Source organism: Pongo pygmaeus, chromosome 3 (genome assembly GCF_028885625.2).
Source record: "Pongo pygmaeus isolate AG05252 chromosome 3, NHGRI_mPonPyg2-v2.0_pri, whole genome shotgun sequence".
NCBI classification, from domain to species: domain Eukaryota; kingdom Metazoa; phylum Chordata; class Mammalia; order Primates; family Hominidae; genus Pongo; species Pongo pygmaeus.
Window position 1 is genome coordinate 133,627,737 of NC_072376.2, and position 26,113 is coordinate 133,653,849.

Consider the following 26,113-nt stretch of genomic DNA (forward strand, 5'->3'; position numbering starts at 1 on the left):
GAAGGTATGAAGAAAATCTGACCAGAAAATATTACTATTTGGTATATGTGACCAGACCTCTTCATAAACTGTATCCAAACAGATAGGCTAAATAAAACCTGTGAACCTTCCTATAAACTCACACCTGCCAAATACCATATAACTTATGCTACTGGGCACTTATTTGGAAAGAAGCACCATCCCTGGAGGAATTCTAAAGGCCATGGAATAATCCAGAATGTAGCGAACTACACAGGCACCAGCAGGGAAGTGGCAGATGGTGAGCTCAGTGAAGAAAACACAAGGAGGGAATTGACTGCAGTCACCGAGACAGTTGAGAAAACCAGGCTAGAGAGAGTAAGGAAGTGACTGGCAGTGTCTTCAGGATGGACACCAAGCTTTGATGTATAATACTCTACAGGGCAGGTCAGCAATCTTTTCATACATTTTGCAATACACATGTTAAATGCTCACTAAATACTGATGGATCAAATCGGACCATCACTATCTCTTCTGAATTGAGATAACTACTGGTTTTGTTTGCTAGTAACAGCAAGGATAAAACTGAAAGACTAAAACAGAATACTACAGCAAGAAAAAAAGATTCTAAAAAACTATCAATCATTTCATTCAGGCATGACCTTGAATTTTTGTATATTTTCCATCTATCTCAGGCCGTATGTACTATCTTCTTAAAGGATCTTAAACATTCAAAAGGTTTTTCTAGTTCTACTCACCATATTAACAAGACAAGGTACCTAACATGATTCAAGTTCAAAGATGTTTGTGTTCTTATAACAAACCTGGTTTTAAAAACTGCCTTGGTGATTCTACTGGCAATGTCTGTTAAACACATGGGTTGCATCCTCCCTAAAGTTTCCATCAAAGAAATCTTTTATAACCCAGCTTTCAGTGATGTAGTAAGCGATACCCACCAATAAGGCAGTGATAACAGAAAAAGAGCAAGTGTGGTGAGATTATGGAGTGGGTAATTCCACAAATATAAGTAGGGCATTTACTGTGTACTAGGCACTGCCTGACGTGCTGCGAATGAGGCAGCGAACAAGATGTGTGAAGATCTTGAGCTCGTAGAGCTTATACTCAGTGGATAAGAGGGATGAAAAACAAGTAAAGAACAAAGTATAATTAATATAATGATCCTAGAGGGCACTCTAAAGAAAATGATACAGGCTAAGGGACTAAAGAGGACCTGTAGAGAGGTGAAGGCTGGGGAAGAAGGGGCCCTTCTAGGCTAAGCAGTCAAGAAACCCTCTCTGAAGAAGGAATATTTCAGCAAGGGCTCACATGAAGAGTAAGCCATACAGAGTCATGGGATTTTGGAACCAGAAGGGACTTTTAACAGATGAGAACACTGAGGAAGAGACAGCAGAAAGACAAACACTGGTCTCCCAGGCTTCGCACCTGGGAACCTGCCTCATCTGAGTTAACTGCAACCATCAGCCACTAAGAGGGACACGCTGCCAAGCCACAGGGACTGGAAGACAGGCACTGGCTCACCAAGACCCAGCAGTCAGGTCAGGTGAGGAATAACAACTAGCTAGCGTTAAACCCAGGGAGGACACCAGATGCTCTGATGTCCATTATCAGATGAGACAGATTAGAGGCTCTCCGGCTGGCCCAGCCAGTCCCCGTTGTCAGCATGGTTTTAGGGAAAGGAACTTGGAGCTCAGCAACATAAAGGCATATCTGACAAAGCCATTCCACTGAAGGAAGCAGTTTGAAAGGTAGGAAGTGTTCCCACAGAGGGAGGATGATTCCTGACTTTCCGGAGTGAGATACCCAAAACAGAGTGCTATAAAATCTCCGGAGAAATTCTTAATAGGATTGCGACAGTGTGGTGTTTACTTAGATGGTTTGTTATCTGAGCTCTCCCTGTACACTGTCAATAAGTCAATCACTGTTTATTAAGTGCCTACTGCAAGTCCCCTGGGAACCTCAGAGGCCAATAAGGTGGAATTACAGTCCTCTGGTGAAACCAAAGACTTTGTTTCTTATGTTACTTTCTCGTCTCACTTGAATTATAGTTATTTTTATATTTTTCTTGTCCCTATAAAAAAGCTCTTCATGGGGCTTGTATAACACAAGTTTATGAACAAAAATTACTTTTTACTCCCCTTTATATTCCCTACATAGCTGTTTTTAGTTTTCTTGTATAAAGTAGGCATTAGATAAATATTTGCTGAATTATACTCTTTTCAAGAAGCTAACAGCAGACAGCAAAGCAATCTGAAATATCTCCCATCAGAAAAATTCCCAAGATTTCTGTATTGTGCAAAGAAGTTAGGGGCGGCTATTTACCAAACCCTCAAGGCTAATTCTTAGCTTCAAATTCGTTCTTCTGAAGCCCAGGCACCTAACCCTCAAGAGTGTAAAATAACTCAGCGGACACCTCTGCGAGCCAGACTTGAAAGTCAGGCTTGAACTTGAATCTGGGCTCCACTCCTTCCTCTGCCAGAATGCTTCCATGCCACTGTGACTGTGGGCAGATGATGCAACTGCTCCGAGCCTCGGTGTCCGTGTTTGCTGACTGAAGTGAACAGTAGGTCCTGACGAGGCGGCTGAAGCGTAAACGAAGATGCTGCATGAAAATCAGGACGTGCCAGTGCAGCAGCACAATCTTTCCAATTACGAAACTAGGGACTTCCATACTATCTGACTTTTCAATCCCCATGTCCTACTAATCCTCAAATCCTGCCACTCTACTTGCTGCGTATTCTCCCAAATTTGTTCTCTTTTCTATCCAAATTGCCAATGTCTCAAATTATCCACTTATTGCGTCTCACCTAACTGCTCTCATACCCATTTCCAACATCTCTCATTCATTTTCTACAGTACTGACATTGGCAACTTTACAAACAAAAATCTGTTTCACTCTTCGAAAAAATTAAAAGTCAGATGGCTTCCCATTACCCAGAGGATGAAGTCTACGGCCCATGAGGTCCTTCACTCTCAAGCCCTGCACTCTGTCACACTCATTTCCTACAAGCTCCTCACCCTCTGCTTCATATTCCCAGCAAGTGCCTCTAGCCTGGGTACAGGCCACTTCTTTTGCTAGGATGCCTTTACTGCCTCTCTGGGTGGCAAATGTCTACTCATTCTTTAAGACTCAGTCCTCAACAATGACAGAGAAATTTGGCTGTGCTCTTTTTTATGCTCATATTTCTATTGAAGACCATCTTAAATTGTTTGTACACATTCTGGAGTTTCCTAAGGGTAGAAAAGGAATCCTACATATATCTACAAGTACTATAACTGATAGATAGTACTGACCACAGAGCCCAACATTAAGCAGATACTCAAGACATTTTGTGGGTGCATAACGAATAAATGAAAAAGAACATTCAAGTTGACTATTGTTGCTGGTGTACAGAATTTGTTTCGAGAGAATATAGGCTAAATAGCAAATAAAATATGAATGCTTTTGACAATTTTATGGGCGCTAAACTTATATATAACAGGTTATTGTGAGAAACCTAAGTAGTCTGGAAGCATATGTCTAATCTGTTGAAGGGGACATCATGGATATCCACTGGCATGGCTGCCATACAGTGATGGCATGTGCTGGATGGTCCAGGAGCCTGGTGTAATTTTTCTGTCTTTAAGAACACAAAAATGTCCTGATAAGAACAAAAATAGCATATTACTCAGGAGGGCCTCTTTCCTCTGAAATCATGTAAATTTTGGTTTGGTTAGCATCTATTCTGATCTGAGCACAGGAATGGCATAGACGGGTGCTTCTCAAATCTTTATATGCACAGAAATCGCTGTTTTCCCATTAAAATGCAGATTCAGGTTCAACAGGTCAGGGGTAAGTCCTGAGAATGGTCCTTTCTAACAGGCTCCCAGGAGATGTTGATGCTGACAGTTCATGGACTGCACTTGAATAGCCAGGTGATGGGTGGGTCTGTCTCTTCCAATCTCACGATTCTCATGTATTTTTATTTTGAAACTCCCAAACTATGAAGACTTATAATCTGGTAATAGCAGCAGTAGGATTTTCATCTCTAGGATTTTGATTGTTAGAACTTTCTGATCTTTAATTTTCACTGACTACCAAGTTTTAATATTTTAAACCTCTATTTAGGGAGAGGTATGAATGAAAGATATTGCCCATATCCTTTCTTTTTCTAAGAACTATTATTATATCCATACTATTTCAGTTTTCTCTTTTCTCTACCTTCTTTCTTTAGTTTTTTTTTATTTTTTTAGTTTTGAGACAGAGTCTTGCTCTGTCACCCAGGCTGGAGTGCAGTGGTGCAATTATGGCTCACTGCAGCTTTGACCTCCCAGGCTCCAGCAATCCTCCCACCTCAGCCACCTAAGTAGCTGTGACTACAGGCACGTGTCACCATGTCTAGCTAATTTTTTTAGTTTTGGTAGAGATGAGGTTTCGATTGGTTGCCCAGGCTGGTTTTGAATTCCTGGCCTCAAGCAATCCTCCTGCCTTGGCCTTCCAGAGTGTTGGGATTACAGGTGTGAGCCACCGTGCCCAGCCTACCTTTTTTACATTAAAAAAAAAAAAGTTTATTCCCCCAAGCAGTTTGTGTTTATCACAAAGCCCACTAATGGACCAGTGGACTATTTAGGAGATGGTGACAAGATTCAAAATTACACCAAAGTTTCTAGTTTGTTCATATACTTAATACAGTTTGCAAAAACACTACTAATAAATAAAATGAGATCAAGAAGAAACCATTTATTACTACTACAGAATAATAAATTGCATAGAGTAAAAAAAGTGATGCTTCATTCTGTGGGCCTAATCCCACATTTACCCAAATATCTGGTGGTCTGGAAGCTTCAACTCTCCCTCATCTTTACCCCCAAGGTCCCCAGCAGTTCTTTTGATGGGTCAGCACTAAAGCCTAAGTGTTTATACTATTAAAGGATGTGTGGTGGCCTCCAGTGCCAAAGCACAAGACATAACCAAAATAGTAATTTTAAAAAACTGTAATAAAGCTAACATAATCCATAGATAGATGAATGAGTAGATGTACCAGGGACCTTAAAGAGTTAAAAGGGTTAAACTTTTTCCATGCCCTGGAAATATTATTTCCAGAAAAAAGGGGAGAGCACATAAGTATGCAGTTAACTTGTTTTTGTAAAAGAAAGTAACTTAAAAGGAACAGTCTTCAAGTATGTATTTATTCTACCAGCCCTCTTATAAAATCCAAGGCCCCCCAAAACACACAAAAACACCTCTGGAAAGGTTAGAAAATATTCTCCAAAGACATTGGTTCCTAATAATTTAGTAATTTGAGAGCTTGTTTGGAGGTTCTGGCAGGGGAGCGCAGCTACTCATATACCATTGACCAAAGACCGGTCCTCCTTCATCGGGGATGGTCATCCTCTTTGGCGGAGTGCACAGCTTTGGGAGGGATGCACATGGAGCAGGGAGGGAGGAAGTGGACACATCCCTAGCCAGCCAGATCAGCTGAATCAACCCTGGCGATCAAAGGGGTGACAAATGTCGCAGCCAGATCGCCCTCACGTCCACAATCTCGCAATTTGGAGAAAGAATAGTTAACATATCATTTCCTTTTCTTTCTCTCTGTCTCTTCTCTCCTAGCTCATAGCTCAATGTCTCAGGTGACCTCTTCCCATGTCTGAGTTCCTCGTCAATTCAGGATTGAGTTTTCTTGCAAACACCTGAATTTATTTTTTGGTCTGTTCTTTACTCCCCCACCATCCCCCGGCCAACGATTATGTAATTTTTATTATTTATTCGTGTATTTATTCATTTATTCATGCATTTATTCATTTATTCAAGTTCTGAAACAGTTTAAAGGCTGCCAAAGCAAAATAGAAAAAGATCACTCAACTTAGAGTAAGATCTGAGTCACAGATCTAAGTTGAAGAGGTCCTGATTAAACCATGATCGGCTTTGGTACTTTGAGCCTCTTAATCCCCTTCAATCTCAATTACCTCATCTAAAAAATGGAGACAATTATTCCCAGGATTGTTATGAGATTAAATGAAATAATTGATATGAATATTCTTTAAAATTAAAAAGGTTCTATTTATCTTCAAATAGTGTAAGTCAGTTTCTCAAACTGGTTGCAACATTTTATTCGGCAGCAAAAAACACATCTTGACTTGCTCTTAAAACAGAGATATGTGAAGGAGTTTCAGCATCAGATTATTCCATCTTTATTTACCTGTCAGGTAAAAGATTAGGACCTTATTCAATTAGAGACCGATTAGAAGCACAGAGTTAAAAGGCCAAGATGTTAGATTTTAAAAAATAATCTCAAAAATAATTGTAAACTCTTAATACGCTTTTTGTTATCCTTCATACACCATATCTGAGGACATCAACATTGTTTAATAAACAAAACTGATCAACACTGGTTCAAAGGCGAGTGTGCTCGGGCTTTTTAGGCACTATATCTAGCAAAGGATTTAAGATGCACGTGTTGGGATCAGAGCACTGAGGATCAGGGTCAGTTCCTGGGATGTTCTGCATTATTATTTCTGGATTAAGAGATGATTAAAGAAAAGTACACTTTCAAAAGGCAAACAACACAGACAGATCCCACAGTCGTTTTCAATAGTTTATAGCAAATTGTGATGAAATAATACAAGCATGTAAACTTACAACAATTAGAGAGATGACAAACCACAAGTACTGATACAATATGGGAATTCAGATCCACAATTATGTAATCCTTTCCCCCCCAAGGAAGTAAGATATACAGTTAGGTGTGGTTTTTCTTTTCCTATTTTTTTTCTTTTCTTTTTTTTTTTTTTTTTTTTTTTTTTTTTAAGGGAAGCACTAAGGAAAAAGCTGCAGCTGGTGAGTGTCGCGGTCAACAACGTTCAGTGATCATTACACAAGATAGAGCCTGCCAAGAGAAAAAGAGGTCTCGAAACTGCCTGGTTGTTGTCATTGCTTTGTACGTGTGAATAAACTTTAAATGTGGAAAATGTTTTAAAAAATTATAGACTGAGTTTGGTGGCTGAAGTGTTGAGTGTATAAATACTTTCATTATCTGAACTTATTTTTCTTATTAAATTTTAAAGGGTTTTAAACTTTGGAATTTTTGGAGTATCTTTTTTCTATATGTTTATAGGCACTCTTGTTTTGCTGAAATGTACAATTTCATCCAATTTTCAAAAAATAATTTAAAAATAATTTTAAAAATCTTAGAACTGATCTAACTTCAACTCTTGCCTCTGAAGAATGCCACATAATTAACATTATAATGGAACAACTTGATAGGTAAATTATTAATTGCTACGAATTTCACAGAGGATTCTGCAGCTTATTGATTTTTCAGTGATTGCAGCTACCATAGTAATTGGAATATGTTTCAATATCATGGGTTATGTGTCTCTAATAAACTTTTGAGTTATTTTTCTAATCCCAAATTTTCTTATTGGGCTTTATTTACTGAAGAAAATATGTTTTATTATTTCCTTTTTCCGATAACTTGTCTCCAAGGTATGTGAAAGGCTTTGTCTATTACACATATGTGCACATAAACACACACACACAGAGAGAGAGAGAGAGAGAGAGAGAGGAGAAATCAAACTCAACAAATAGCATATCTTAGAACATTGTAATACCCAGATTTGAATGACTGGGTTAGTAGGACTAATTAAAAGGAGGGCTGAAGAGAGAAAATTTGATTTCAAGAGATGATTTCAGGTTATAAGTAGACTTAATAAAGTAAACTGATAACCTAGTTTACTTTTTATGATTAGAGGAGAATCTAAGCAAATGGTGATTGGGGGTGTGGGGGGGCCAGGGGAGGTTTATATCAGAACCTACGCATATTCAGAGACTGACTTTCGACTTCACTTTCAATGATTTCCCCTATTAAAAAAGACTTTAACCTTCTGGAAGGAGAGATATGGGGATTATTTATCACTGTTAGCCCTTTGTGCCATTTGGAACTGGTGTTTTTTACTCTCAAAGGTAAGTTTTGTTTCTGTTTTACCTGAAATAATTATTTACAAGTGAAAGAGTTTAATCAGTTTCCCCTTTAAAAATTCCCTAAGAAGTTAACTATTACCAAAAACAAACAGTGAGTGCATAGACAGTCTACAATTATGGTCTTGTGGATTTAGGCTAAATAAGTGGTATTCTGAATAATCAAATTGTAAAAAACTTCTAAGCAAATTGTCCAGACAAATTAATTTGGCAACTAATCTCAGCTTAAGCTTTTAAACATTTTCATCAATTTTCCTTCTAAAACCAAAGAGTTAACAACTTTATTTAAAAAGTTTATGTGAGTTTAGGTAAGTCAGATTTATCAGGAGTAGAAGGATAGAATATCTTCCTCACTGGGTTGCTGTGAGGGTTAAGGAAAGTGATGGATGTGGAAGCACCTTGTAAACAATCAAGGGTTATACAAAGATATATTATTATTATTAATAAATAGAATCATTTCCACTTCCATTGTGAAATTCAAAGCATGGAAACAACTTTAACATTAGTTAATAACTGACAACATTACTAAGAAAAAATATAATTTCAAAGAAAAACTTCAAAATATAACACAATATACATGAAAAATGTTGGATGGAACTTTTTAAACTCTCAGATTACTGATATTTTCAAAACATAATGGGGCACAATATGCATTTATACATAAAAGAGGAATTATGAAATACCTCTACAAATAACAGAATAATATTGAAAATAGTGACTAATTTGAGAGCTTTTTCAGCTTCTCGCTCAATTCTTTTCAACGCCTCTCACTCAGTAATGTGCGGTCTGAGGTCTGAGGTCTCCAAACCTCTTAGAATTGTGATTTTAAAAAAATGTGTATGCATGTGCGTGGGTTTGTGTCTGTGTCTGTATACACACATACATACTTATAATACATTAAAAAATACTTAAAAGCTCTCTACACTGGGATGAGCATCATAGATAATTACAGTAGATATAATTGTACATTTCAAATCTTTTTCTGGTTAATTTCAGGGGTGTTTTATAAACAGGGCTGATTATAATGTCATTATTATTATTATATTTTTAGAGATGGGGTCTCAGTATGTTGCCCAGGCTGGACTGCAGTGGCTATTCACAAGGGAGATCATTGTGTACTACAGCCTCAAACTCCTGGGCTCAAGTGGTCCTCCAGCCTCAGCCTCCTTAGCAGCTGGGACTATAACTGTGCCATTGCACCTAGCAGAATGTCATTATTTTTATCTTGCATTAATTTTGCTTCATACACGCTGTCACCTCTGCCGTTCTTTGTTGTTCCATGACCATCTGATATCCTGAGTAAGAGTGCTTTTGTTAATTTATATAGTATTAAGTAATATTCACAAAACTTGATTTCATTCTTTACAGATAAAAGTGACTATAAATAGATCTTCTGGTATTTCCTTCTTACACCATAATGAGGCAATCTTTGCCCCACAGTGAGGCAAAGAGGGCACCCCCTTTTAGAGACCTCTGCTTTACAAGGTTGACACTAACAGAAGCTGAATATCTGTTCAGTACGATTTTAGAGGCAATGGGCAACCTTCACTTCAATTGTTTAAAAGAATATCTTGTATCCTCCACTTTACTGTAATTAAAAGACAAGCTTTTAAATGCAAATATTCACTGGGCCTAACCTTGCAAAGATAATTTCAAATGTCCTTTTCTAATTCCTGGACAGCTTCTGATAGTGTCAACCTTGTAAAGCAGAGGTCTCTAAAAGGGGGTGTCCTCTTTGCTTCATTGTGGGGCACAAATTGCCCATTATGGTGTAAGAAGGAAATACCAAAAGATCTATTTATATTCACTTTTATGTGTAAAGAATGAAATACACACACACACATATATTTTACATATGTTTTATACATATATATGTATAAAATAATCCCTCTCTAAAATGTTGTCTTAAGTGATCTGGCTTTATCTAGTTATTAAAATATCTTTGTAAAATGTTAGCTGATATCAGTTTACCCATTTCCCATCGCAGAGATATTTTCATATTTATAGAGGACACTGAAAAATAAAATTAATTTAAAAGTTAAATATAAATTAATTAATGTAAAAGCTAAAAATAAAATTAATTTAAAAGTTAAAAAAAAGCATATTTTTTCAGGTAGTGTTTTGGTACCCTGAGAGGCCTTGGGAGCAGGGTGGCTTCCCTGGTACCTCTAAGGCCATCTCTCATGTAACCCATCTGTTAGTTCTATTAGTATGGTGAATCCTGCTGTTGCTATCATTAGAGTGTTAAATGTTTATCTCTCATTTAAGAGGCAGTTTTCTTTTTCCATAAAAAGTAACATATTTTCATAGCACCCAAAGAACTAACAATATCAGAGACTCAGGGAGGCACAGAGATAAACGACTGATGTTTTTCCCCAGTTTACTACGTGTCTTAGCTAGCGCTGGTGTTTCTGGTCTGTCCCACTGTTGGCAACAAATCTCTCTTCAATTACAGGATCCAGCAGTATATGTATTTCTAATATATAAATTATAACCATCTACACACCAGAAGTCACCATACACTTGTAACAGCTAAACTGGACAAAGTATTCCTAAATAAATCAATCAGGCCCTATTATACTAGTTTTTCTCTCTTAAATGTAGTATTTTCAAGTAAGTACCACAACACTACCCCTAACTGTCTGCCAACAGTTTGTTTGCCAACTGCCAGGATAGGGCATTGTCTGTCTTGTATATACCAATGTGTTCATAGTTCCTACATTATAAATTTTAAAAACAGTCATGGTGATTTCAAAAACAAGATATCATATTTTACAGGTCTAATTATGAGTTCAGATTTTACTGCTTATTTTAGAAAATGTTAAATTTCAGTCTCCTATTTTATCTACAACTGTGTATATAAGAGCATTGCCTCAGAAGACAAGATATGGTGATTTTCAGTTATTGATAAAACACATATGTGAATATAGTCCATATTTTTGGCTATGTTTTTAGATTGTGGAATAATGTTCTCAGAGCACACAGCTGGAAGAAGAGGGTGTTTACCTTGATTTCCGCTTAGAGAGAAGAAACACTGACAGAAACTTGCACAGTCTCCATTTACTTCAGCTGGTCACCACTATTTGTGATATTAGCTGAAATCATTCCAATTAGAAAGCAAACATGCATGCATGTTGTGAATTGTTTTTATAATTTGTGTTTTATATTTAAAAGTCTCCATGCTGTGGAGGCAGTGTCTAAGAGTTCCACTCAAATGAGTTGATTCCCAATCACGTGTAATCATATTTTTATTGAGTACTCTCCAAACTTTATATAACCTAACCATTACTCCTAAAAAAGTTTTTCTTTTAACTATAAAAAGGACAGCAAATTATTTTAAAAAAAGAATTAAAAGAGACATTTGACAAATTATACATTTATACTACTACCTCTAGCCATATTTTTTTAAAGAAAAGATTCATTTCAGAGTTTTCATAAGTGAAGCTAAAAATAAATACTTCAGAGAAATATATAAAATATTAAATGTGTCATGTTCAAATTTGCTACAGAAAAAATTAACAAGTGAAAACCAAGACCTATTAACTAACTTACTAAAATAAATCAGTTTCCAAAGGATATGGAAATTATTGAAAGAATAACGACACATATCTTGAAAGTTTCTATACCTTTCTCATAAACTTGAGGTTTGTGGACTTTAAAGTGAAGTTTAAATCGAAGTTAACTCAATGAGTTCCTTGAAAAAAATTGGCATTGTAATAGGGCCAAATACCCAGCTGTTCTGTGGTCAAATTTGTCTCTTTATCCCAAAGTGAAAAATCTACAGACACATTTTGCTAGTTTGCTTTTATACCACCTTGATCTAATTTGTTACCCTTAATTTTTAAAATCAAAACAAGCCACAACTTTTTTTTATTGGGGGAATTAACATTATATATTACATGTTTTCCAAATATTTCAAAAGACTAAAATTCATGTGTTTGTTGGTTTGCAGTTTTTAGTAAAGTACCAGAAGGAAGGGGAAAGGTGTGGATATTGCTTCTTTGGGTTGTGTGTTTAGGAAGGAAGCAGCCAAGGATACACCTGCTTTTGGCACTGGCTTAGGCACTGGTACAGCAAATGCCAGGTGTCATCTCAGAAGAGGCAAGAAATACGTGAAATACACACAGCCAAGCAAACAGATTTACACTGAAATGGCGTGATTTTCAACAAAAATATAACTGAGTTTATGGTCAGCACACCACCATATGATACAATAAAATATTAGCATTCTTGGTTTTCTGTCTCATACTACGTGATCATTTTTTAACAGCAGCAGCAAAGTATTTACTTTTTTTTCTAGGAGGAAATTAACATGGAGGCATGACTGCATGCATGCTGAGTGTCATGTAATGTTACATTTGTAATACAGTGGAAAAATACAGCAGAATTTATCCTAACTTCAGGGAATAAAATGCAAAGTATTTTAAAATAGAGTATTTAAATCCTGGAGGATTTGATTTTAAAATCAGCTTTCAAAGCAAAGATTTCATGTGGTTTACTATTTACTATCAACCCACGCTGTGGCTTCTATTAAATGATTATGAGCCCACAGGGGAAGAATAAATTGTGTTCTTTAGAATAATCATTCTAAAATAAACATTTAGAGGTTCTAGATATTATTTCAGGGTCAAATGAATTAGTTGAAGTATTTTGTTGGTTATATTGGGTATCCCTGCCTTTGACCCAATACAGATGACTATGAGACATACTTTCTTCCAAGTGATTAGCTGATGGTGACTGACTGGCAAGGTTCAGCTGCTACTATAGGTGTATGGGTCCCCAAAGCAAGACCTGACAAGAAGGCAGGGAGCAAAAAAGTGAGACAGAGAGAGAGAGAGAGCACTGCTTGGTCACTATCGACCACCTTATCATGGAGAAACTAAGGAAAGGAGATTAAAATAATTTTAATGAGCACATATGATGTGGAATTTACACTCTGTTCCTATGCTCTCGGTTGATTCAGTCATCATTATTCCATTTCCAATATCTACTAATCCATCATACCAAAATGATATGTCCTAACGACGACAACAAAAACACATTGTTTTAAAGTAAAAATTCTGACCTCTAGATAGGCTGAAGAGAACTGCTATAGAAATAAATATAGGAAAAGAAGAGATACACTTTATTTCTACTTTTCTCCCCTTCATGTCAAATAATTTGTTAAGAGTTTTAAAATACATTTTTTTCCCTTCCACAACAGAGTCTGGTCGATAAATCCAAGTGAGAAAACTAAAATCTGAAACAACAAGGTTCATGCAGCCAACTGGAAAAGTCTCTACATTAAGTTGACGACTGACCTACTATGGCTATTTCCAAGGTAGCATTCCATCGACCTGGTATTGGCAATGTTGTGACAATAGTCTTTACTCTTTAACATTCATACTTTACCACATGAATGTTAAACAGACCCAGGACAAATAAACTGAGGGTGGGGGCTTCTCTTATCCTTAGAAGGATATTTTTCAATTACATATTTTGTTACATCTTAAGAGATAAAAGCTGTATCTGCAAGTGATTAAAAGATGTTTTATATTCACGGTTTCATTTCTGCTGAAATAAATGCGTAATTTAAACCACACATAATTCATGGCAATTTAGGCCTATTACAGAGTTCTAGCTTCTTTTTTATGATAGTTACTAATTAAAACAGAGTGCTACTGCCACACTGAGCCTAAGTCTTTGACATACAGGTTTAATGAATAAAATGTCCTGACACAAAAATGAAAGCAATAATGCAGACAAGGCTGCAAGCTGTTATGTTTCAAGTGTGTGGTAAAGATTAAGGGCATTCACTGAAGTGACGAACTGTGCAAAGAAGGACCTTGTAATTTCTTTCTTTAAAGGAAGAAGTAAAGGAATTTTTAGAGAAATCTGAAATAGTACTAATTTCTCTAACTCCTAGGCCCCTCATTCCCAGTTGTCCCTCTCTCCCCTCCAAGAATTTAAACTCATAAGAGTCACTTCTGAGGAATAAATGATGGGGTATTTTAATATAATCCTGAATACAGAGGTTTAGATTGAAAATGGGAATTGGGACCATAATTAATTATGTTGCCAAGTTTTTTAAACTTTAAGAAGACAGATGGAGGCCAATGACATTTTATAAGAGTGCAACCTTCTAAAAGTTCATAGATTAAAACTGTAGTAAAACGACAGTATCTTTTTTTGACATTTGATTAATCCCATATGCAGAATGACTGAAGAATTAATACCGTTTTGGTGTTTTCACTTTCTGAAACCACTGTAATAAGAGACTGACATAAACTCAAACCCAAGTATAAACACAGTCTGAGCGAAGGTTGAGGCCTTATTATCACTCTTAACAAACAATAATGAATAATCATACCGATCGCCCTCACTACACTCTGCTTTATATACATATTCCCTCTCGGATCCATCCATCACTTCTTTCAAGATAATAAAACAATTCAATCCCATCAAATCCCCCGCAACCGCTCCCTCGGGAGGGATGTTTTATCTCTACTTCTGCGAGCCCAGGGAGGATTTTACTTGTTTGAAGGGGGCGGAGAATGGAGCGGGGTCCTATTTATTTCCATTGATGACTCCCCTGGTTCTCACAGGCGCTCAGGGACCGGGTGGGAGGAGGAAAGGAGGAGGTGCGGAGATTCCCTCCGTCAGAAAAGAAAAAGGGTTCAGGAAGCGAGGCAGGAGGAGGAGGGGTGGAGGGGGGAAAGAGAGGGTAGTGTGTTTGGGGAGAGCAGCAACTAAATGAAAAAATAAACGCTTCTTTGAGATTTAGCGGGATCGACAGATGAGAAGCAAATTTATCAACCCAACAAAGTTGCTAAAAAGAACTCTGTAAATAAATTTAAAGAAAAGAAGGAAAAAACATAACAACAACAACAAAACCCAGACATACACTCAGGTTCATTTCCCGCTCAAGGTCTTGGTTTTAGGGAGCAACCCGTACCCAAGAGCAAGAAATGGACAGCGCCCCGAAGGGGGCCAGGAGGGGAACCGCAACTTGGCCGGAGGGACAGCTCAGAGACAGCGTAGAGGTACCCGCGGCAAACTCCGAGGAGCTGGTGCGGGGCGGGTCCGGGGAACTGCGGGGAGCTCTCACGCCTGGGCCTGGGATACGGTGCGGGAAAAAAGGGGAACCGAGAGCGCACAATGCAACGAAACCGCACCCCAAATTCAGCAGTTTGCAAAGTGCCTCCAAGAAAACAGCTGGGACCTGCAATCACTCGTTCGGACTCCTAGGTTGTCGGGGCCGCGGCGACTCCGCTCAGTTAGAAAGGTAACGCGGTGAGAGCGAACCCCAACTCACGCACAGACAGGACGAGGGCACGAAGCCGAGTCTCCCGGCTGGGGCCGGAGGGGGCGTCACCTCGGTGGCCGCTCTGCTCTCCGGAAGAAAGTATGAGCCGGTCCCAGGCCACCTCGCTCAGCCCGAGGAAGTTTCTATAACGATGCTTGCCTACCACGCAGAGGACAAATGAGGAGCCAGAGCGGTTGGGGGTCGGGCCAACCGAACTCCCGGCCCCGGCTGCGCAGCTCCCAGACGCCCACCAAGAACTCGTGCGCTGCCCGGACCTCTAGCTTTTCGCCCTACACGCAAACGCCCTCTGCAAAACCCCAGTCCCGCAGACTTTCTCTAGCGGCGGGCGGAGGGCATGAACCTGGAGAGGGAGGCAACAGCCCTCTTGGCAGGCGGGCAAAGTAAGTGTCCACGCTAAGTCCGGGATAAAGGCTCCGCGGCTCCCCGGACCCCACCGCACCCCGAGCTTCCCGGTCCCAGGTCTTCCCCGCCCTTGCGCTGTCTGTCCATCTCCTCACATCTCTCCGGGCCGCCCAGTTCGAAAGCAGCTAAATTAAAAACGAACAAACAACAACAACAAAAAAAAACAAAAAACGAGGGAAACCTGCTCCTGCCCCTCATGCCCTCAGCTCCTACGGATAGGGCGCCCTTAAGAAGCTTCTTGGGCCCTGACAATTTGGGGGCGCGTGCCTCGAGCCCCCATCTCGGATGACCCTTCGGGCGTGAACGCTCCTTGTGCTAGGTCTCGGGGTGGCAGGCTAAGGCGTCGGGGCTCTGGGGCATTGCTTTCCTCTCCCCACTTACCTTAAAAAGATCTGTTTGTTTTTCGTAGGGAAAAGAGGAAAAATCCCTCCCCGAGGTGTGGTGTACGAAATAGTCCACGTCCCCGGACCCTGCCAAGATGCTAAGCACCAATATCCAGGAACAAGAAGCCTGGAGGGCGGGGACCGAGGCAGATAAAAGAGAAAAATTCAATCCGCTGAAGTGTCCCAACTTTGCGGTCGGCACAGCAAACTTCAAAGGCGGGCGAGGGCGGGCGGCGCGCGGCCGCCGAAGTTGCTGCGAAGTGGAGTAGGGAGCCGCGCGGGGCTGGGGAATCCCGGGGCAGCGCCGGAAAGCGGCGGGAGGTCCTTTTAAACTGCAGGGAGCATGCGGGGGCTGGGCGGCGGGAGGATGCCGCAGCGACCCGCGGGGCTGGCGCGGGCTTCGCGGGCGGCCGCGAGTCGCACAGGCGCCTGGCTGGAGCGCCGCGAGGGGTGCGGGGAGAGCCGGGCGCACGGGGCGGCAGCGGCGGTGGCGGGTGCGCTGCTCAGTTAGCTCCGCTCTCTCGCGGCTCGAAGCGGGGAGTGTGTGTTCGCTCCAGAGTGTCACTGCTGAAGCCCGGAGTCTCTTCCCCTCCCAGCCCTAACCCCTCCCGCCTCACCGCTGCCCGCCCGCCCCCTCCCTCCTCTGCCCGTTGCCTCCCCCTCCGTCCCTCCTTCTCTCCCTCCCACTGCGCGCCAGCGCGCGCGCACGCACACACACACACACACACACTCACTCATACACATACACACACTCACACACAGACACCCTCTCCCTCCTTTTCTCTCTCCCTGTAGCCCTCCCTCCCTCTCTTTCTCTTACACACATACCACCCTGCTCAGCGACCCAGCGCTCCCCAAACAGGACCCTCACGGGCGGCATCGCGAGGGACACGCTGCTGTCCTAACCTCAACGCCACTCGGGGAGAATGAAGGAGGCCCACCGAGCCCCCGACAAAGCTGCAAAACCCAGGAGACGCGCACGCGGGACCATCACACTGTCAAGGAGACTGGGGTGCACAATAGAGAGAAACTCTGGGGTTGATCTGGGGGCAGGGAGGGGGACGTGTTAAATCCAGAAGGTTGGTGGTTGGAGGCGAAAGCAGTGTGTGCAAACTGTGCATTCATGTCCCACTTTTCACCCGAACGCCTGCCTATCACAGCCTTCACTCAGGGAGCGCTTCCCCCTCGGCGCAGACCGAGCCTCCCCCGGTTTGAAACTCAGCAGCTGTTTTAACAATTGAAAAGCGGCCCTACAGGACCAGTGAAACGGAGCAGAGTGTGTGAAGCCATTAAGGCTGACTAGGTAATTATGATAAAAAGTTACCTAATTAGCAACCTGGCCTGGGCTTAGGAAAACCAAGAAAAAAAAAGCACCGAATGATTTGGTGATCTCATTTTTGCAACTGAGAACCTGATTTCCAGCAAACCTGGTTTTATATAAGTTCTAATAATATATAATTATTTATTAAGATATAGTGTCAGTATTGAAAACACTAGTTCTGTTATTGCCGCAGTGAAATTAAGGTAGATAAGATGAAAATCAGCCTTACCCCGGTCATATTAAGAACTATGATCTTTTTTGTTAAATGGTTGGTCACAGAGGATGGACCAAAGCAGCTCCTAAAGTTTTGTGGCTCTTAGATGAAAACACTGCAGGAAATGGATTTATAAAACCGTTTATACGTCACAAAATAGTTTTGTAAAATTTTTAAACACTAAAAAGGACATTTCAGATCACTGTGCAAGCATATTTTGTGCAGATGAGACAATGAGGGGGGAAAAGTCCTGCACTTAGGAGATACGATCTAGAGCAGATCCCTGGGTCATTCATTAACAAAGCTTACGAAGTCCCTGCTGTGTACCAGGTATGTCTTATGTGCTGAGATTTAGGGGTGATGGTGCTGCCTTTAAGGAACTCACCGCCTGGTGGGGAGACAGAGGCATAAATGAAAATGTGATTAGCACTATAATAAATGCAGGTACCTGGTCCTATGGGAGCATGGAAAAGGAAACAGCTAACTCCCCTTCAGAAGCTTCTCTTGGTAGAGATTTCAGTGTAGAGTTCTGAAAGACAAGGAAGAAATACAAGGCCAACAAGGATGTGGTGGGAGGGGGGAGGGCATTCCACAAACAGAAGCAAGTGAAGAGGTTAGGAAAGTGTCAAAGTACATGGTGTGTCCTGGAAACTAGGAGACTAGGTGCGGCTGAAACTAGTCCTGGAACTAGTCCTGAAACTCTCCTGGAAACTAGTCTCCTAGGTGCACCTAGGAGACTAGGTGAAGTATGCAAGGCCAAGCCGCACAAGGCTCTCTGGGTGTAAGGAGCCAGAACTTGCCTGGAGATGGTGAGTAGTTGGGAAGCTGTTAAAGGTTTTAAGCTAGGGCAGATTCTAAGGTTTGTAAGTATTATTAGATAATGTGTTTTAGAAGGTTTCCTCTGGTTTCACTGTGCAAGACAAATAGAAGAGAGATCACCGTGAGGTTATTTCCAGAGGAAAAACTGGGTCTGAACTAAGGCAGCAGAAATGCTATTTGGGAGGTCGGGACAGCTCTAGAGATATTTAGGAAATAGAATAGACAAGGCTTAGTGATTGATTGGACATAGAGGGTAATGGAGAGAAGAGAGTCTAGACTGACTCCCAGTTTTCTGGCTGGTGCACTAAGGCAGGCATGGTGCCACTAGCCAAGAGAAACACACAGAGAGGAGCAGTTTTAGGAGGAATGTAATGAGTTCTGTCTTAAACTTGTGGAGTTGGGGGTGCCTCTGTGACATCTGAGTGCCCTGCCATGTAGAGGCAGCCAAAAGGGGAGTTCCTAGGAGGGTAGACAGGAGCTGGAAGGATACATTCAGGTGTCTGGCAAGCATGGGGGAGGAGTAAGGCAGCCAGGAAGAGAAGACTTAGGATGGGACATGGCAGAACACCAATGTCTTAGGCATGGATGAAGGAAGAGGACCCTGCAAAAGAAAGGGATGAACACCAGAGAAGAAGGGTGACAGAGTAGGACCGATGAAGCCAAGGGAGGACAGGGATAGTGACCAGGGTATAATGAGGCAGACAGATGAAGACAACTAGACTGAAAAGCTGCTGCTCCTCTTTACAAAAAGTCTTGGTATTCTTGACCAATGCAATTGTAGTTTATGCTGTATGTATATGAGGATCACTTCCCGCTTTGGTACATTGGGGCAACACTGTCTACCCCCATGCATTTCACAGGGTTGATTGGGAATTCAAATGAACCAGTGATTGGGGTATTGATTTAAAATTGCCATTAGGAAGAAACTGAGTGCTAATGATGTTAGAGAGACATCATTAATTCAGGCAGTTAATGACAGACCTGAGTCTATAGGAAAGTTCTGTAAGGACTCTGAATTTCATAAAATTCATCAAAATATCTGTGTTTTGAACATCAGGATTTGCATATATCAATATACTCTGTCTTCTAAAAAAATACGCCACCGATAAAACCAGTGGCATTGTATATATTTATATTTACATATATATGTAAGTATCTTCAGTGTTTTGAGAGACTTGGGTAATGTGTTATATTAGATGGAACATATGTTATTTAGCCAAACAGGCTTATATTTAATTCTAGACTCTGAAAATTATTTGCTGTAGGACAAAACCTCTTTGAATATTAGTGGCTTTTTTCAAATATAAAAATGGAATAAATTATAGTTGACTTACAGATGTTTTGTGAGGATTGAATAGTATAACATATTCAAGTGTTTGCAAGATATTTACATATTTTTGTCTGCATTTACTTTTAAACCAGGAAATTCATAAATATGCAATTGGAGGAAAAAGCCAAAAACTACTATAAAACCAAGAGTGAATTTAAGTCTATTTAGGAGAACTACTAGTTGAAACCTATGTTTTAAGGCAGCAGTCCTCAAACTGTGGTTTGTAGACCCGTGAAGGCTTCTGAGATCCTTTCAGGGGAGGTCTGCAAGGACAAAGCTAGTTTCATATTGATTCTAAGACATAATTTGCCTTCTTTGACTGTGTTGACATTTGCACTGATAATACGAAAGCAATGGTGGGTAAAACTGCTAGCACCCTAGCATGTTCAAAGCAGTGGCACCCAAATATCCTAGTAGTTATTGTATTTTTACTGCCCCAAATGTCAGTTTCACTTAAGAATGTCTTTGATGAAGCAGTAAAAAATACTTATTTTATTAAATTTCAACTCTTGACTATGTCTTTTTAATATTCTGTATGGCAAACTGGGAGGCACAAATAAAGCTCTTCTGCGGCATACTAAAGTGCAGTTGTTTATCCTGAACGAAGACATTTATGTAATTGATTTGTGAGCTAAACTACCTGCTTTTTTATGTGACATATTTTTACTTGAAAGAACAACTGACAGACAAACTATGGTTACTCAGACTTGGATACTTGGCAAATACTTTTAAAAAAATTTTTCTTTAACAAACAAATGAAGTCAGCCTGTCATTTCAAGGCAAACAAACAGCACCATTTATTTCCAATGAAAAATTTGAACTTTTGAGTAAAAAATTAGAATTTTGAAAACTTGTTTCTGTCACCATGAGTTTGACAGTTTCCCAGTACTTAAAGTCTTTCCTAGTAAGATCGTGATCATTTAAATGAATGTGGTTTTAGATATCGTACAATGAAATATATCAACATTTGGAAGAGCTGCATAACTCAGTGAACAAGTATTTTCCAAATGACTAATAATGCATCATGATCTAAAATCACGCATAAGGATCCATTCAAAGTGCAAAATAGACCAACGGGTTTTAATGTAACACAGTATGAAAAGTTAACTGATATAGTTTCATATTCCATACTGCAATTATAAGGTTTAAGAAACTACCATTTGTTGAGTTATGGTGTCACATTAAAGAAGAATATCCAGAATTGTTTGAAAAGATTATTGAAATGTTTCTTCATTTTCCAACTACCTATCTGTGAATAATTGGATTTTCCTTTGTTTGAAGATACACTTCAAACAGAACAACAAATTGCAACAGATTGAAAACAGACATGATATGAGAATTCAACTGTCTTTTATTAAGCCAGACATTAAAGAGATTAACAAAAATGTAAAACATTTCTTTGGAAAATAATGTTACTTTAATGTAGGTTTACTATAGTTATTTAAATAAATTAATAAATATTTTAAAGATTTCTGTTGTGATTCATAGGTTGACTATTGAAAGAAATAACCTATATAACAAAAACTCCTTGGGGTCCACAATAATTTTCAGACTGTCAAGTGGCCCTCAGAACGACTGTCATATGAACTAGGCTAACTCATGAAAGAAGGTTGAAAGATCATCAGAAGCTTATGATAATATTCTGCCCATGGATTGGCCATCACCTCAGTTGTATTGTACAATACAGTTCTCATTTTACACAAATGTAAATAGATCCTTCTATACATAAACTTCTAGAGTGTTATAGTCGACATCTCTACACTGGGGGCTGGGACAACAGAACCGATAGAAACCATCCTGCAAATCCTGAAGCTTGGATAAAACAGTGTCACATCCCGGATCATACTAGCACCAGATAGTCTTTTGTCTGTTGGGTCAGTTTCAGTCTCTTCCTTAAACAGTTCAAGAAGTAGTTCTCTAAAGTCTCTTAAAAATTAATGATTGTCTGTAATTTGACACCTCTTACACGCTTAGCCAATGTAAAGTTGAAACATCAAGTCTGAGTTACCTTTTATTCTTCCTAAGGGTGTTTATTCCCTTAATAAACATTTGCTGAGCACCTGTTATATGCCAGCCCTCTGCTCGCTGCTGGGAACAAAGGAATAAATGAGGCCCTTGCTCTGAGGAACCTGCAGTGTAGTGAAGAGTTAAGCAATTAGGTGATATCTTAAGGGAATGGGGCAATGTGTAAGTCCATGACCAAGGTGAGAGTGCGGCCTTAGGGCAGGATTCTTGGAGAAAGTAACGTCTAAATAGAGATCCAAAGGATGGGTCAGTTATCCTAGGCTAACGGAGGGAGGTGTGGGGTAAATGAGGATTTGAAGGAAAAGGGAACAGCATAGACTATGACATATTCAGGAAATGTTATCAAATTAACTATTACTTTAAAAATCACCCTAATTTTAAATATGTACATGAGATCAACCGATTTTCCTTGTTTTAGTTTGTTCAGGAAGTAGAATGGGATGTTTTAAGATCATTATTGTACATTTAACAACGTCTTACTTAAATCGGAACTGCCACTATCTTACAAAAAACACTGGATTAAAATAAAAGATTAAAAATTATATTTAAGCCCTCAAATGCAATTTGCTTGAATTTCCAACGATTAATTTAGGACATTGAAAAAATAATGTAATTCTTACTTTGTTCAAGTCACTGAGCACAGTGCTAAAAGAGATTTAAAAAAATCTAAAACATAGTATTTGCCCAGAAAAAGTCTGTAAGATGAGTTTAGATATGTTTTCTTTCTTTCCTTTAGACACTCAGTAAATATTTATTAAATGCCTGTTATATTTCAGATGTTGAAGATACGTTATTAAAAAGACAGATATTATTCCTGCCCTCAGAGAGCATACAATATGATAGTGACTAGTTACTTGGCTTTTAAATATTACTCATAGCATCAGATGCCAAATGATAACAGCCAAAGGAGTGTTAAGAATTATAGGATGTTACTTATTCACCACTGGGAAAGGTTTGATTTGGTAGAGAAGAGGATGAGAGCATCAAAACCATAGAAATGGCATCCAGGAAAGGTTCACAGGAAGGAAATACCAAAGTGCATTTCAGAGGCAGTGAATAGAATCATTTGGTGAAATGGATTTTGCTAATGAAGTTAACAGAAGAAGAAACTGGATACCTAGGTTGGGCAAATTGGAGAGACTATGTTAGTAGAGGTTCAGGCTTCATCCTCTTGGCAGTGAGTAAAACCTAAAGGAAAAAAGCAATGAGGCAAATGCCATTGCCACACTTAAGAAGGAGTCTGGTGGTTTGTAAAAGAGACATTCTCTTGATTGCAGTTAATGGGCTCCTCTGATATAAAAATCCCTGTTTTGTTTTCACTTCAGAGTATATATCCACCCGTCATCCCATTTCTTGTGAACATTTTTACTAATTAGTGTATTACACTATATCATTTACATGATGGAAAAACTAAGGTATTTTTTAAAATGTCAATACTGAAAACATTTCCTAACCGCCTCCTGTGTTCTACAAGAAGGAATCCACTGATAACGTTGAGTCTCGGCCTGTGATCCAACAACTATTCTGTGGTCCAGGTTCGTTGACCAAAGCAGCATGGATGGCTGTTTCCAGGAGCCTGCACTGTATCAGTCATGTAGCAATGACAGTCAATGCAAGCCTAAGCTAGCAGCAGTGTTAGGAGGGTACTAAAGCTATGCACACATGAAAATAAAGAGAGAGATGAGAAAATACTGGGCCAGCCTAGAGTATGAAAAGGGCTGAAAGAAGCGGGTGGAGATAGATCCTTAAATATAACACAGAGTTTGAGATTGTGTGATTAATACATTCCTATAATTTGAGTTCATTTAATAATTGCTTCATTTTCTACATCCCATGGCTTGTTTAGGCACAGCTAAAGAAGAACACTCTTTCATGTGAGCAGTTTGGCCCAAGTTCCTGATAGCTATGTGCCAGTGATATCATACAGCCCTAAGGTCACACAGACATAAAGCCTGGTTATTTTTTTAAATGTTTTGAAGCTGAATGGCATCAGATGTAGTGGAAAGAACACAGACATCAGAGCCAGAGGTCTTGGGTACAGTTTCCTGAACTGACATTTAATAACTTTGTGACTGTGTGAACTTGGAAAGTTGTTTAATCTTTCTGAAGTTCAGTTTCCTCGTCTGTAAAATGGGGATAATAAAATTTCTCTGATAAGGTTATTGTTAGGGTTAAACTATTCTGAATATGTAAAGCGTGTGATATATAATAGACACTAAACAATTGCCTATATAATAATCACTGATTCTTACTCCCTGGATTCAATTTCCGTTCAAATAAACAAAACATTGCCTCTCCCTAATCAGAAAACCGTACTTTGTAAGTGAAAAAATAAAACAAAAGGAATCACTTAGACCTTGCTTGTTAGGATGGCCAAAATAATTAATTTCAGGTTTGACAAAATGTAACAAATCAAAAACTCTTTCCTTTACAAATTTATTCCAAAAACATCCAGTGAAAAAGACATTATTTGCATTTCACAGGTGAGAAAACAGAGGTTTATGGCCATCAGTGGCTGAGCAGGGGTCTGAGTCTCATACTGTCAAACTCCAAAGCCTGCGTTCTGAACCAACTCAAGCTGCCCCAGGATATTCCTTGGAGCCTCTATCAACTAATTTCACAGATTCTTTTTTTTTTTTTTCCTTTTTGGTGCTGTCATGTTAATGGGCATTATTTGAAAAGGGATCTTACTGCAGAATTTGATTTGGTGTCTCCTTGTTGGCACCATATAAGAGCAAATCTAACCACATGTAGTGTTTTCACAAAAGTGTACCTATCCATCAATTCTAGCCACAAACCTCTAAGGTCAGAAATCTCAAAGATTAAGCCAGAGGGAGGTGGAATAGTCCAAACTGATTTAGCTGCTTGAGTCTTCTCTTTTATTTGAAAATCACTTAAACTCTGTCATTGACACAGTATGAGTCCTTTCCTAAAGACATTTTAAAAACTAACTTCTCTATGAAAAGCAGTGAATAGGAGGGCTAACACAATTTTTTAAAATCTCAACATGTGAAGCTCATAAAAAGTAGGCATATGATTATATATACCTTTGATTCAACCAGTTTCTATTACAAGTAACCTGTGAACCCTAGAACTTAGTTTTTTTATTTTTTTTAAAGGAGGGGAATCTCCACCTTAACCTTTTGGCCATTTAATCACTTATTTATTGAGTGGTTTCTAAGTGCCTGCTATTGTCGCTCACTGCTCATTACTTGTGAGAGCAATCTTCAGTAGGAATTATTAGAATTCCCATTTTGGAGATGATGCTACTGAGGCTGTCAGAACTTGTCATATTTCTAGCCAAGAAATTTGAACCCAGGCAGTGCTTTCAGCTATTGTACTCACTCCTCCACTTTTGAAATGGATTCAAGGTAGTCACTCACAAATGTGGAGAATAAACTGAAGAAAGAAATAATAAGCCAAGTCCAGTCATCTTAACAATCATTTTTAACTGTTTCCTAGTAGTTTGGCATACAAAAAAATTTCCCTCGAGAAAATAAAACTTTAGTAGAATAGCATTATTTTAAAATTATGTTAAGCTTTTCAGTGTGTGTTATAAGACTCAAATGTGTTAAATTCCTTATTGGATTAGACCAGTTAACACTGGATTTTGTCACATTTCTACTTTTAAATACCACATCTAGGAAAGAAATGTGTTAATATTTACTTCATTGTGCCAAATCAGATTCTATTGTAAAACTAGATAAAAAATGAATCACTATGCTATAAAATGCAAAAATCTGTATGTTGATTGTAAAGAGAAACAGGGACTGTTCTCATTTTCCGGCGCAACTTCTCAACTCTCATTATGCTCTGTTGAAGAAAAAATGCATTATTTCAGGTCATTTAAAAGAAGTAGGGCCATTTTTTCTAGATAATAAATGGTAATTGAATCACTGAAATGATTTTGGGAAAACAGTTTCCATACCACTAGTGTCTAATGTAGCTCTGAAAACTCTTGGTGTTATAAAGGAAAAATTTAAATTTTTCTAATGTAAGCTTAAATGTACCCAGTCGAAATCCTCTCCATTCCTTCCATGTAATCCTTCAATGTTTTCTCGTCCAAAAAGTATAACCAAACATAGAGCCTTGAATATTTCTCTTTTGTCTCCATAGCCTTTTATCCATAGCTCTCTATATTTCTAAGACCATAATTTCTATTAATGTGATAATCATAGTGGTATTCTATCACTTTCAATCGCCTAGCTGAAACTACTCAGTGAAACTCTGAGGGAATTCCTATTTTGAAGAAACTGCAAATTTAGAGGGTGGACTTTTTTTTTTTTTTTTTTTGCAATTAGAAGAAGAGAATAACATAATGAAAATTCAAATAGGCTTGAAACTCAAAGGTCATTTGAAACACTAAACTCAAAAGAA

General features: G+C 39.1%; 1 protein-coding gene and 1 long non-coding RNA gene across 2 annotated transcripts in view; one reads left to right on the forward strand and one right to left on the reverse strand.

Moving 5' to 3' along the window:
- Positions 1-16,679, reverse strand: part of NDNF (neuron derived neurotrophic factor) — a 36,965-nt gene extending 20,286 nt beyond the window's left edge. Inside the window, exon 1 of the mRNA XM_054486158.2 lies at positions 16,026-16,679. The gene's annotated coding sequence lies outside the window, so the exon portion shown is untranslated. The remainder of the gene's footprint in view (positions 1-16,025) is intronic.
- Positions 15,096-25,835, forward strand: LOC134739461 (uncharacterized). Its single transcript, XR_010126128.1, has 3 exons — positions 15,096-15,622; positions 17,788-17,892; positions 24,220-25,835. It is a non-coding gene; the product is annotated as an uncharacterized LOC134739461 (long non-coding RNA).
- Positions 25,836-26,113: the final 278 nt, after the last annotated feature.